Source organism: Squalius cephalus (assembly GCF_949319135.1).
Source record: "Squalius cephalus genome assembly, chromosome: 9".
NCBI classification, from domain to species: domain Eukaryota; kingdom Metazoa; phylum Chordata; class Actinopteri; order Cypriniformes; family Leuciscidae; genus Squalius; species Squalius cephalus.
In genome coordinates this window covers 38,012,842-38,026,821 of record NC_137130.1, presented here as the reverse complement: position 1 = coordinate 38,026,821, position 13,980 = coordinate 38,012,842, and the positions used below count along the sequence as shown (strand labels likewise).

Sequence of the window (13,980 nt, the reverse complement as noted above, 5' to 3'; positions counted from 1 at the left end):
TATTATCAGGTTAGTAAGGTTAAAGTCAAATCTGTCCTAAATCATAAGCATTTGAATTTTCATACTTACAGTAAATAGGTCACAGAAGACTTCTCCGTGTTCAGTTCAGCTCAATCTTGGAGACTTTTGGCAGGTGAACTTTTTAGTTCTAGCGCGAACTCTAGGCACGATTTGTCGACCGAAAATGCCTGCAGGTCCCCTACCCTCTTGATGGAAGCCAAAGCGAGCAGGAGAGCTGTCTTCATTGATAAGATATTTAATTCGACTGCGTGCAAGGGCTCAAATGGGGGATTCTGGAGTGCTCTGAGTACTAAAGTTAGATCCCAAGAGGGTACGGGGTGCGGATTACGAGGAGGATTCAATCTCCTAGCACCCCTGAGGAACCTGATGACCAGGTTATGCTTTCCCAAAAACTTACCTTCTACTGCATCGTGATGTGCGGCTATGATGTGTGAGAAGGCTCACTGGGGGAAACGCATATTTGCGAAGGCCCTGGGGCCAGCTGTGTGCCAGTGCATCCGTGCCGAGGGTTCGTTCGGTCAGGGAATAGAACCACTGGCAATGGGTCGTGTCCGGAGAGGCAAACAGATCTATCTGAGCGGCTCCGGAGATTTCCCATATCATCTGGACGGCCTGGGGATGAGGTCGCCATTCTCCCGGAAGAGGCGACTGCCGTGAGAGCTCGTCAGCTGCACGGTTGAGCACACCAGGAACGTGAATGGCTCGAAGCGACCTCAGATGCTTCTGACTCCAAAGGAGGAGATGGCAGGCGAGTCGTGACATACGACGGGAGCGTAGACCACCTTGGCGGTTGATGTACGCAACGGTTGCAGTGCTGTCTGTACGGACCAGTACATGCGTGTGTCGAAGGTGGCCTCTGAGGCGGCACAAAGCTAAGCGTACTGCTTGCAACTCTAGGCAGTTGATGTGCCAATGCAGTTGGGGCCCCGTCCACAGACCCGAAACTGCATGCCCATTGTACATGGCCCCCCAGCCGTTGGCAGAAGCATCTGTGAAAACCACAACATGCCTGGACAACTGGACTAAGGGCACTCCGGCCCATAGAAAAGCAGGGTCTGACCAAGGACTGAAGGTTTGGCAACAGTGCGGGGTGATGTTCACCCGGAACGTGCCACTCTGCCACGCCCATCTCGGGACTCGATCGTGAAGCCAGCGCTGAAGCGGTCTCATATGCAGCAGACCGAGCGGCGTTACTGCGGCTGCCATATGCCCCAGGAGCCTCTGAAACTGTTTCAGTGGGACCGCTGACCTGCCTTGAAAGGACTTGAGGCAGTTGAGCACTGACTGGACGCACTCCTCTGTGAGGCGTGCAGTCTGAGCGACCGAGTCCAACTCCATACCGAGATAAGAGATCCTCTACGTGGGGCAGAGTTTGCTCTTGTCCCAGTTGACCTGAGACCTGACTGGCTTGATCGCATCCTTCGCCAGCAGGACTTCGATCTCTTTCCTCAGAACAGGGGCATCGCAGCTCCACACATGGGTGAAGCGGATGCCCCTGAACTTGGGAGGCCGGCGGGCAAACTGAATTGCATAGCCGAGCCGGATGGTACGGGTGAGCCACCGGGATGGCCTGGGAAGCGCTAGCCAGGCTTCAAAGAACCGTACCAGTGAGCCCACCGGGACGTCCGGTGTACCCGGGGTGGGGCAACGAGGTGGAAGGCAGGGACTCGACTCCGGAGGCACTGAAGTGGCTGGAAGTAGAGTCTGGGTGTGCAGTGCAACACCAACCTGCTTCCACGAGGGGGCAGACGACAGGGAAGGCACGGAGGCGTTCGGCTGCTCGTCGCCCCGAGGCGAAGGAAGGAGGGGAAACGAGGAGCGAGGCCCGGGGGCGTCGAGTCCAGGTTTCTAAACCTTTTTGCCCAGCGAGAGTTGAGAGTGACGAGGCCGGGGCGGCGTCACTGTCATCTGAGCGCTGGGGCGAGGGGAATGAGAGTAGCGAGGCAACGTGGCGGCACACACTGTCATTCTGGCCCTCTTGGACAGGGGAGACTGGGAGCGGCGAGGCAATTGAGTGTTGTCCTGAACTACCAGTTGTGTGACCCAGGGGAAATAGAAACTGCTCTTTTATTGTTTTGGGTACCGCTGACTGGCTGGCCAGCGGCGGAACAGAAACAAAACGAAACAAAAGATTCTCCACCCGGCCCTCCTCTGGGGGAAGGAGTGGTGCAGACACGCACTCCTGAAGAGCAGCAGGCATGTCCCCTGGGTTGCCCGTCTAAGGGTCTCTTTCCTCTCCTCTTGCCGGGGGGTTTAGAGGAACTCCGAGCGGGCTGGGCAACTCTCTTGTGGCCGGCACCCTGCTGCCTAGGTGGAGGCTGCTGCTTAGGCTGAGCAGGGGTGGGGGCCTGTCTCCGGGGCATGATGTGTTTAATCACCTCCGACTGCTTCTGGGCGGCGGAGAACTGTTGGGCATAGTCCTCCACCGCGTCGCCGAAGAGGCCACCCAGCAGCAACCTGTCTCCGGGGCATGATGTGTTTAATCACCTCCGACTGCTTCTGGGCGGCGGAGAACTGTTGGGTGTAGTCCTCCACCGTGTCGCCGAAGAGGCCACCCTGGGATATGGGGGAGTTCAGGAACTTACTCTTGTCCGACTCCATATCAGCCAGGGTGAGCCACAGGTGTCGCTCCTGGACCACGAGAGTGGACATCGCCGAACCAGGGAACATGCGGTGAGGTCCGTCGCCGTACACAGCACTTGCAGCACCCCTGGGTCGGTACCATCCTCCTGCATGTCACTGAGCGCTTTGGCCTGGTGAACCTGGAGAAGCACCATGGCATGCAGGGCAGAAGCAGCTTCTCCACACGCACTGTAAGCCTTTCCAGTCAGACTGGAAGATAACCTACAGGCGCGGGAGGGGAGCGTGTGGTTACCCCGCCAGGTGGACGCGGTCTTGAGACACAGTTGCATCTCCACCGACCGTTCCACTGGGGGGATGCCCTCATATCCCTTCACTGCCCCGCCATCGAGAGTGGTGAGGGAGGAGGAGGAGGGAGTCGACCTGTGTAGGGCCGCCAGAGGGGCCGTCCACGATCTCGTCACCTCGTCATGCACTTCCAGAAAGAATGGCACTGGGGCGCGCGCGCTGAGAAACAGCACGGCCCGCCCCGAGATATCAATCGTCGAGCCGCGAGGGTTCGGGACACGGTGAAGGATTCCACACGAGCCCAACACTCGCGGCCGCCCGGGCAAGCATAGCGGCCATTTCCAGGACTGGCTCGGACAACGCTACCACACCCGAAGAGGGCAACGCAGCCGAGTCGTCATCCCCAGAAGATGACCGTTCTCCCTCCGATGCAGCAATCGATATATGGTCCTCCGGTGGAGCTCCGAAAGAAACAACCAGAGCCACACGAGATGGCCCGGCAGTCTCCATCGAAAACTTTGATGGCAGCAACGCGGAGGAGTGAGGAGCCCGTGGGGGTCTTTCACCCGGTGGGTTATTCCTCACTGTAATCCTCAGACCACCCATGGGATTAGCCAAAGTAGCCTTCTTCTGAACTGAACCAGAAGAAGAACTAGATCGGGGAATCTCCAAAAGGACTTCCCGTCGTCTGAGGGTTCTCAGTCTTGATCTCAACGTCGCGATGGTCATGTTCCCGCAGTGGGAACATGACTATCAACCGGTGGCAGATATTGACCACATCCAGAAACACACATGTGAAACGTCTTTCAGAAAACGCTCTCTTTATTGTGCTGAAGCACGCAAGGATCAACGCGGCAACACAGCGGGGAAACTGCAAGCCCACTGTGTGCACTCAACCAGATACCAGCTGTGACAACAGCTCTTTGAAAGAAGCAGATCACGTGAAGTGACAGATGATATCTGGGAGCTCGCGAAGATCACTGCCACGCCGTAACACCAACACAGAGAGGTTTCGAAACAGCAGACTCATTGAGCTTAGGGAAAACACTATCCAAACGCTCATTCACTCAGAGGGCACAACCGGTCGGCTCCGAAGCAGAAAGCGATTTGTGTATGCTCTCGCTTCCACCTTTATACCCGCACTGGCAGGTGGGCCACGGAATGCAAATCTTGCATGCCAATGTTCATTGGCTCATTTTAGTTTCACTCGAAGGCAATTGGTCTCCCTAGCGTGATCCCAATTCGTTGGTAACTCCTACCGACGTGACGTAGGAGTGACCGAATGAAAAGGGAACTGCACATCAATATCATATCTATGGATCCTAAACCAATTTTGAAAGAGTTCTATGATAAGATCATCTCTATCCCTTTTCCTCGACTGGATGCTTCCCAAAACAGCGATTGAATCAGAGCAAATTACCACCCTATCCGGTTTAACCTCTTCAACCCATTGTAACCCTATTATAACTGCCACTAATTCTGCTGTGTAAACTGATAAAAAATCAGAAAGTCTTTTAGCAATGGATATTTTAAACTCAGGAATGAATACACCGGTTCCCACACTCCCTTGCTTATTCTTTGACCCATCTGTGTAAATTTTAAGGTAGTTGAAACACTTATTTCTTACATATAGACTAGCTTTGTTACCCACTTCATTCGTTTGCCATTCTCTTTTTTTTTCTATTATATTAATATCTACTTCTGTTGCTGGATAAAGCCATGGTGGAATATTACTAATTGGGGAAGTCCTAGTGAACTCTATAGACTCCAAGCCATATTTTCTAGCTCTTTCTTTCAATGTCCATCCAAATCCACTTCTCTTAAATCTGTCATATTCCCAGCAGTTCTGAATTTATATTTTTGTGGTGTTTTCCTCTCCACATCCTTTTAACCTAATCCAGTATGAAAGAGTTATTTTTTCTCTTCTGAGCTCCAGTAGTATTTCACCTGCTTCTATAGACCAATTTTGAGCCGACGTCACAGTTACGTCACAGCGTTAGCTGGTGGCAAAACAAAGGGAAAACTGGAGGCAGCCAACACAAACCAGCACGGCTACATAATAAGGATCTTAAATTATTATTGTTATTAAAAGTCATCTTGTTGTGTTGTTGGGTGCAAGAATCGACAGAGTACAGGCTCCAATTTGAAATTTTATCGCATAATGTTTTCTAAATGATTGTGATTATTTGTGAATCATTATGATTTTATACATTGTTTTGATTGATTGTGACTAGACTTTTTGAAGAACATGGTAAGAAAGGGTAATCAAATACATAGTTAAAAAAATGAATATGCTGTATCTGAAGAAAATATTCACATCATTAAAATTGCACCGTAATGTCACTCTTTCATTGTCGTCTTCTGTCTGGTCTTGGCACTGACTAGGCAGAACTGAGGATCATAGGCTACCACACAAGTCTTGTACATGACCATTTAGTACAATTATAGACATCTAAAGATTTATATGCCCTCAGTTTCTCTATCAGGTAGGTGTAGAAGTCAGGCCACTCAACCGGAGGTAGCGCTAACGTTAACGTCCATCCATTGACTGAGTGTGTACGGGTCAGCCAATCTGGGATGTCCGTTAAAATTAACTTTTGCAAATAACAATCGCGGTCCTGGACAGTGAGTGACCTTGCACATTAAGATAAAATCGGATTTTCTCCAGTCATTATTAAAAAACAAGCTAACAAAACTTGCAAACTAACGTTAGTGAAGCGGCCAGAGGGATCGTTCTGCCTCCACCTAAGCTCCACCCACAAAGAAACGTCACCATGTTTACCAACTGAAAAGGGGTCTATTAGAACAGCATTAATGGGGGTTGACTTTATGTCTCCAATACACAGCCATAGAGCTCTATACTGTAATCTGTCTATGTTTTATTGTCTTAGCTGCTGCTCCATAGACTATACATACATAATCAATTGTTGATCTCATAATATCTCTGTATATATCATTTAGTGACTGCTTATCAGCCCCCCAATCATATCCAGCCACTGCTCTTAGTAAATGCATTATTTTCTTTCTCCCTGTTGTCTGTGTTTGTCCTGTCATTTTCTGCAGCTCGTGACCTAGGCAATCAGTGCTGATTCAGTGCAGCTGTGCACAGATCACGAGCTGATTTCCCACACCTGTCTCCTATTCCTACTCCTTTATATTCTCTGCTGTGTCTGCCCCTGTTCTTCAGTTTATCATTTAAGGATTTCATCTCATGTAGATCTGTGGTCTTTGTGTTTTATGTTTTACCCTGTTCACCACTGTGCCCAGGACGCTTAGACGAGGAGTGACAGCTGATAGTTTCCGGGCTGTTCTCTCGTTTCATTCCCCATCTGAGGTGACGCTGCTTCATGTTTTCTGACAAAAGATGTTTGAACTTTTCAGATAAAATTGTTCATGGGTTTCAAAAGGATTTACAATTGATGTCGATTGAGAAACATTACTTCTGTATTGTTCATAAAAATGTTTAGTTGATGTGCTTTAACTGATTAATGATCAGAAAATTGTATAGGCTATATAGTAGAGGTCCTGGGTAAGATTTGTATGCACTTCATTTAGCGGAGAATATCTCAACTGTTATAGACTAATATGACCCCATAGAACAACGTGGGATGTGTGCCAAAATCTCTACCCGGGACGAAAGTCCTGAAAATGACCACAACCTGTGACACTATTATCACACTACAGGTGAATGGGACTTTTTTTTTTTCCTTAATAGATATCCTCATACATTTCTACCAGTTTAATCTTCATATTAAGAGAAATAATTTTTGTATTACACTTTGTCTTAAAAATAAAATAAAATATGCAAATTAGGCAATATCTCATTAAAAATGCGTAACATTACATATTAACTTTTGAAGCTACAGATTTTCTGAGGTGATCACAATGACCATAATTATAAGGTCATAGAAGAGTGTAAGCATTCTGGTTTGATATAAAGCAAATGGCTAAAAAACTGTCAACCTATTACAAACAACTAGCAACATACAGGAATAGCCAGTTATGTATTAACCTAAACTTTAAAGCTTACATTTCCTACCTGTTCTAAATATTGCTGTCATCACCTCCAACTTTTTTTTTTTTTCACCAAGTTTACTTGGCAGCCATAGTGACCTGAGGTCACATTTGTTTTGTCACAGGTGTTTTTGTGTTTTGTTGTTGTTGTTGTTGTTGTTTTTTTTGCAAAATGGGGAAAATGCCATCACAAGTACATCACAACTTGTGCTCACATAGTCTCAGACAAGTTGAAGTTACAGTGTCTTCATGTCATGAAGTCATTCCTCACAAAGAACAGATAAGTTGGTACATACCAATTACTCATATTTGAAACCTTATTTTACAAAATTCCAAAAGATCTGGAGAGAGTGAGAGAACAACTTATCCATCCAGTGTCACATACAGTGGGGAGAACAAGTATTTGATACACTGCTGATTTTGCAGGTTTTCCCACTTACAAAGCATGTAGAAGTCTGTCATTTTTATCCTGTAGGTACTCTTCAACTGTGAGTGACGGAATCTAAAACAAAAATCCAGAAAATCACTTTGCATGATTTTTAAGTAATTAATTTGCATTTTATTGCATGACATAAGTATTTGATACATCAGAAAAGCAGAACTTAATATTTGGTACAGAAACCTTTGTTTGCGATTACAGAGATCATACGTTTCCTGTAGTTCTTGACCAGGTTTGCACACACTGCAGGGATTCTGGCCCACTCCTCCATACAGACCTTCTCCAGATCCTTCAGGTTTTGGGGCTGTTGCTGGGCAATACGGACTTTCAGCTCCCTCCAAAGATGTTCTATTGGGTTCAGGTCTGGAGACTGGCTAGGCCACTCCAGGACCTTGAGATGCTTCTTACAGAGCCACTCCTTAGTTGCCCTGGCTGTGTGTTTCGGGTCGTTGTCATGCTGGAAGACCCAGCCACTACCCATCTTCAATGCTCTAACTGAGGGAAGGAGGTTGTTGGCCAAGATCTCGCGATACATGGCCCCATCCATCCTCCCCTCAATAGGGTGCAGTCGTCCTGTCCCCTTTGCAGAAAAGCATCCCCAAAGAATGATGTTTCCACCTCCATGGTTCATGGTTGGGATGGTGTTCTTGGGGTTGTACTACTCCTCCTTCTTCCTCCAAACACGGCGAGTGGAGTTTAGACCAAAAAGCTCTATTTTTGTCTCATCAGACCAGATGACCTTCTCCCATTCCTCCTCGGGATCATCCAGATGGTCATTGGCAAACTTCAGACGGGCCTGGACATGCGCTGGCTTGAGCAGGGGGACCTTGCGTGCGCTGCAGGATTTTAATCCATGATGGCGTAGTGTGTTAATGGTTTTCTTTGAGACTGTGGTCCCAGCTCTCTTCAGGTCATTGACCAGGTCCTGCTGTGTAGTTCTGGGCTGATTCCTCACCTTCCTCATGATCATTGATGCCCCACGAGGTGAGATCTTGCATGGTGCCCCAGACCGAGGGAGATTGACCGTCATCTTGAACTTCTTCCATTTTCTAATAATTGATTGAAGATTCTCACCAAGCTGCTTGCCTATTGTCTTATAGCCCATCCCAGCCTTGTGCAGGTCTACAATTTATCCCTGATGTCCTTACACAGCTCTCTGGTTTTGGCCATTGTGGAGAGGTTGGAGACTGTTTGATTGAGTGTGTGGACAGGTGTCTTTTATACAGGTAACGAGTTCAAACAGGTGCAGTTAATACAGGTAATGAGTGGAGAACAGGAGGGCTTCTTAAAGAAAAACTAGCAGGTCTGTGAGAGCCGGAATAATTACTGGTTGGTAGGTGATCAAATACTTATGTCATGCAATAAAATGCAAATTATTTATTTAAAAATCATACAATGCTATTTTCTGGATTTTTGTTTTAGATTCCGTCTCTCACAATTGAAGTGTACCTATGATAAAAATTACAGACCTCTACATGCTTTGTAAGTAGGAAAACCTGCAAAATCAGCAGTGTATCAAATACTTGTTCTCCCCACTGTAGATAATACTTCATTGGACTGGGCTACAGCGGGAAACATGGTGAGATAAGATTTAATTAAATAATTTCAATTTTTCTGTGGATTATGGGGGTTAAAAAATAGAAAAGTGACATGCCATCCTTAAGGCAACTTTTGTTTGCAACTTTTGTCTCTGTCTAACAGAGAGTGCAATACAAATGGCAGAAACATTCTTGTCAAATATCTCAAACCATCAACGGACATGGAGACATTTGACGACCTGCGCATTGCTGCGTTCGATAGTAATGCCTTTAAGATGGACTTTGAGAGGACCGCTTACACCTCAACTAATGCAAGAAAACATATACAAAGAGCCTATTATCAACAGCAGCTTTGGGTCCAAGCACCATTTACAGACACCACCTCGATCTTAATTGCAGATTTTTATGGTTTTGTAAGAAAGGGCAGTATGTTAGTCCCTGAGATTGTAATCTCAAAACCTGAAGGTTTGCCAGATCCCTGCTCGTGTGGCAAGTGTGCACACAAGAATGGGTGTCCCTGTCGGGTAGCTGGTATCCGTTGTTGCAAGTACTGCTATTGCAAGGGAGGCAATAGTTGTAAAAATCCTATCACTGAATGCCTGGACTCTCTGGTGAAAGTTTTACCTAGCAACACAGGGAATAAACCTGTTATTTTGTATTTCTCACTTTAAGTTAACGTTCCAATGATAATAGCAAGGTTGTATATAAAATGTCTGTATATTAATCAAATGCTTGTTTTCTTTCTTTTAAAAAAGTCCCTTGTTTGTATACAATTTATAATTTTCCATTCAATACAGCACAAAACAGGACATCGCCCCCTCCCCCTCCCCCCCCCACACGACATCCACACTGAACATCTACAGAAACGCAATTAAAAATATCAAACCAGAATTCTTACACTACACGGTCATTGTAAACATTGTGATCACCTCAGAAAATCTGTAGCTTCAAAAGTTTATATGTAACGTTACGCATATTTAATGAGATATTGCCTAATTTGCATATTTTATTTTATTTTTAAGACAAAGTGTAATACAAAAATTATTTCTCTTAATATGAAGATTAAACTGGTAGAAATGTATGAGGATATCTATTAAGGGAAAAAAAAGTCCCATTCACCTGTAGTGTGATAATAGTGTCACAGGTTGAGGTCATTTTCAGGACTTTCGTCCCGGGTAGAGATTTTGGCACACATCCCACGTTGTTCTATGGGGTCATATTAGTCTATAACAGTTGAGATATTTTCCGCTAAATGAATCGCACACAAATCTTACCCAGGACCTAGACTAATATATGATATAGTGAATGAGAGAAAAAAAAAAAAAGTTAAAAGATTGTATTTTAATACACGTTATACAAACGGAGATTGGGGAAACTGATAGATGTAATTCTTGATAAATTTATTTTATTATGTTCCCTGCAGGGCAAAAAAATATGTATATATGAAGGTGAGTGTTTTTGAAATGCAGATGATTAATCTGTGTGTTTAACAGAGATTTATTTGTGCGTATTTAGTATGATGCTTTTGTGATTTAATTTACTTGTGAGGAGTTTATTGTATGACAAGCATATGTGAATCTTGAGAGATGAACTGTTTGTGTTTTGTGAAGATTTTATTTTTTGTTGTTGCCTGATTCTATCCTGTGACATAATCAACTGTGAGCTTATGTGAGCTATGGCGAGCCAGACTGTGATTTGGTGAAGGGCCAACAGCGCATTACTGACGTTCAACCCGGACCTGTTTGCATCGTGATATTCTTTCAGCTAAGCTGTTACTTTACATACACACTACCTGGGTAGTATAAAAAATGCCTTACATATACATTAATTCTACACTACACACACAGGACTTTTGGACACTTTATTAATTTTTCCTTTTTTTTTGGTTTCTTGGACCGGTCATGCACAACCTGGACTAAATATTGCTTTTCACCATTTCAGATAGTGTTGTGTTGGAACGAGACATCATCAATACATTAACTTGCTCTTGTAGTATTTGGTTATTAAATGTTTCGTGTACAATAAATGTACTGGCTGTCAGCTGATTCATATGGTGACGCATTGCTGCCGCATTCATATTATTTTTCCACTCAATTATGTTGTAGCCTAATAACGAGATGTAATGTTCTTAAAACAATATAAAAAACGACATATGTCGTATTAACGAGATGTTATGTCGTAAAAACGACATAATTATGTCACTTCTGTGGTAGATTGTTTTCTTCTTTCTGCACCACAGACCTAAGTCTACCTGGGTCTCGTCTACAGTCGACATCCCCGAACGTCTACAGTCGACGTTAGTTTATCTGGGTCTCGTCTACAGTCGACATCCCCGTTCAATAATATTTATATTCTAGCGCGTCTCCTCAGCAATAATAACCGACAGACTTCAGACAATGCCTTCGAATATGCTTTAATCACAGAGGATCTCAGACAGATTTCAGAGAGAATCCCACCAGCAAAAGGAATTCAACAGTTTTTATAGAATAGGAGCATGGCAAAAATGACATGAAACATTACATAATTTCCCTACAATTTGATTGATTCTTCATATGCAAACCCTTCTGTTACTACAGTAGGTAGGAGCAAACTTAGATCTCAAATCAATAGAAATAGAAAAGGGTTTAGAATAGAAAAGTTCAGTTGATTACTCAATATGTCATGTGACAATTCTAGGCAGTATATTTTTGATATTGTCATGGTCAGCACTTCAGAATTTTCCTTGGACACAATATTCAAAGAACAGAACATTTTAGTACATTTTGTTCAAAGTGTTAGAGTGTTAGGCCTAAAAAGGGAAGTAATGTTAGATGTTAGAGTTATGATTAGTTTGATATAGTTTACTATTTTATTCATTAAAAAATCCATCACACCACCTATTATGCCATTAAAACAACATTTTTCTTATAATAACGAGATCTTATGTCATTAAAACAACATATTTTTCTTGTAATAATGAGATGCTATGTCGTTAAAACAACATTTTCATGGCCTTATAAGGACATGTGTAGTCATGCACAAAATATGCCTTTATCCACATACAATTTATATAGTCTATCACGCCTTTATCATACTTCTACGTTCAAAAAGCTGCAGCAAATAGTATTAGCCCCCAATCAGAGGCGAACCTACACTGACTGGGGGCCCCAGGCAAAATTAATCAGAGGCCCTTTTTTTATATATATTTTATATAGGCCTATACTTTTTTTTTATATACTATATTAATATATAAGATTTATTTTTGTCATTAGGCTATATCTTCATTACCTAGAGATATAATTAAACAAAAAGTAGACAAAACACATCTAACAGAACATTGTCATGGTGAATCAAGACGACAGAAGCAGAATGCAAGTAACTCAGGTTTATTGAAGATATAACAAGTGCAAGTCCGATGATGTAACAGGTGAAAGTCCGATGATGAGTGAGATGCTGGTGACACAGGGACTGGATGGTCAGCGAGGTCCGTGGTGAAGTGCCGTAACCGTGAAACCCAAGTGAAGACGATATCCGAAGAACAGAGAACAGGAACTGGAACAGGAAACAGGAACGCCGACAACACTGGGATCACAAACGGGAGACATCAACCAACGATCTGACAATGAGAGAAGAATGCGGTGAGGTTTTATAGGAGACTGAATGAGCTGCAGCTGGGGTGATGAATGAGATCAGCTGGATCGCTGATCATCCGGAATGAGTGCCACGCCCACTCACACACACACACACACAGAACAACAGTTACACGAGACACGAAGGAAACAATGAATTTATGAACCGTGACAGTACCCCCTCCCCTAAGAACGCCTCCTGGCGTCCCTAGGCTCCCTTACCTGTCGATTGTAATCATCAATAAGGGAGTGATCCAGAATGTCTCTGGCAGGTACCCAACTTCTCGCCTCCGGACCGTAACCTTCCCAGTCCACCAAGTACTGGAATCCGCGTCCCCTCCGCCTCTTGTCCAGAATACGATCTACCGAATAGGTTGGTTCCCCGTCTACGAGACGCGGCGGTGGGGGAACCGGGGCTGGCGGATTAATACGGGAATAAAACACGGGTTTAATTTTGGATACATGAAACACGGGGTGAATCCTCCTGTACACTGGAGGGAGGTTGAGGCGGACTGCCACCGGACTAATGATCTTGGTGACAGTAAACGGGCCGATAAATTTAGGAGCAAGTTTATTAGAAACGGAGCGGAGCGGAATATTTTTAGTAGAAAGCCACACTTTTTGACCAACGACGTATACGGGGGGCCTAGACCGGTGGCGATCGGCTTTGGCCTTGGTGCGCGCTCCCGCCTGGAGTAGAGTCTCACGGGCTCTAGTCCAGGTGCGACGACACCTCTGGACAAATGCGTGGGCAGAGGGAACCGCGACTTCGGATTCCAGACTAGGAAATATAGGTGGCTGGTAACCTACACTACACTCAAACGGAGATAGGCCCGTAGATGACACTGGTAACGTATTGTGTGCGTACTCCACCATAGACAATTGCTGACTCCACGAGGAAGGATTCTTGGAAACCAAACATCGCAACGTTCTCTCCAAATCTTGATTGGCTCTCTCAGTTTGTCCATTGCTCTGGGGGTGAAACCCTGAGGACAGACTTACAGTCGCCCCTAACAATCTACAAAATTCTCGCCAAAATTTGGACACAAATTGGGGTCCCCTGTCGGAAACCACGTCTGTCGGGAGGCCATGTAAGCGAAAGACGTGATTAACGACGACCAACGCTGTCTCCTTGGCTGTGGGTAATTTGGGCAAGGGGATGAAATGGGTCGCCTTCGAGAACCGGTCCACCACGGTCAAAACTACCGTGTTACCCCGAGAGGGTGGGAGGGCGGTGATAAAATCTAGCGAAATATGGGACCAGGGTCTCGAAGGGACAGGCAGTGGTTGGAGTAACCCATCTGGGGAGCGATTGGAAGTCTTACCAGTGGCACAAACTGAGCAAGCCAAAACAAAACTGTGAACATCACGAGCCATGAGAGGCCACCAGAATCGTTGCTTGACCAAAAACTTGGTTCGATTAACTCCTGGATGACAAGCCACATTGGAACAATGCCCCCACTGAATAACGTCGGACCGTAATCCCTCCGGC

At 45.2% G+C, this 13,980-nt stretch overlaps 1 long non-coding RNA gene across 1 annotated transcript in view; it reads right to left on the bottom strand.

Moving 5' to 3' along the window:
• Window positions 1-13,980, bottom strand: part of LOC307164168 — a 112,633-nt gene that overhangs the window by 84,963 nt on the left and 13,690 nt on the right. The gene's annotated exons all lie outside the window — the stretch shown is intronic.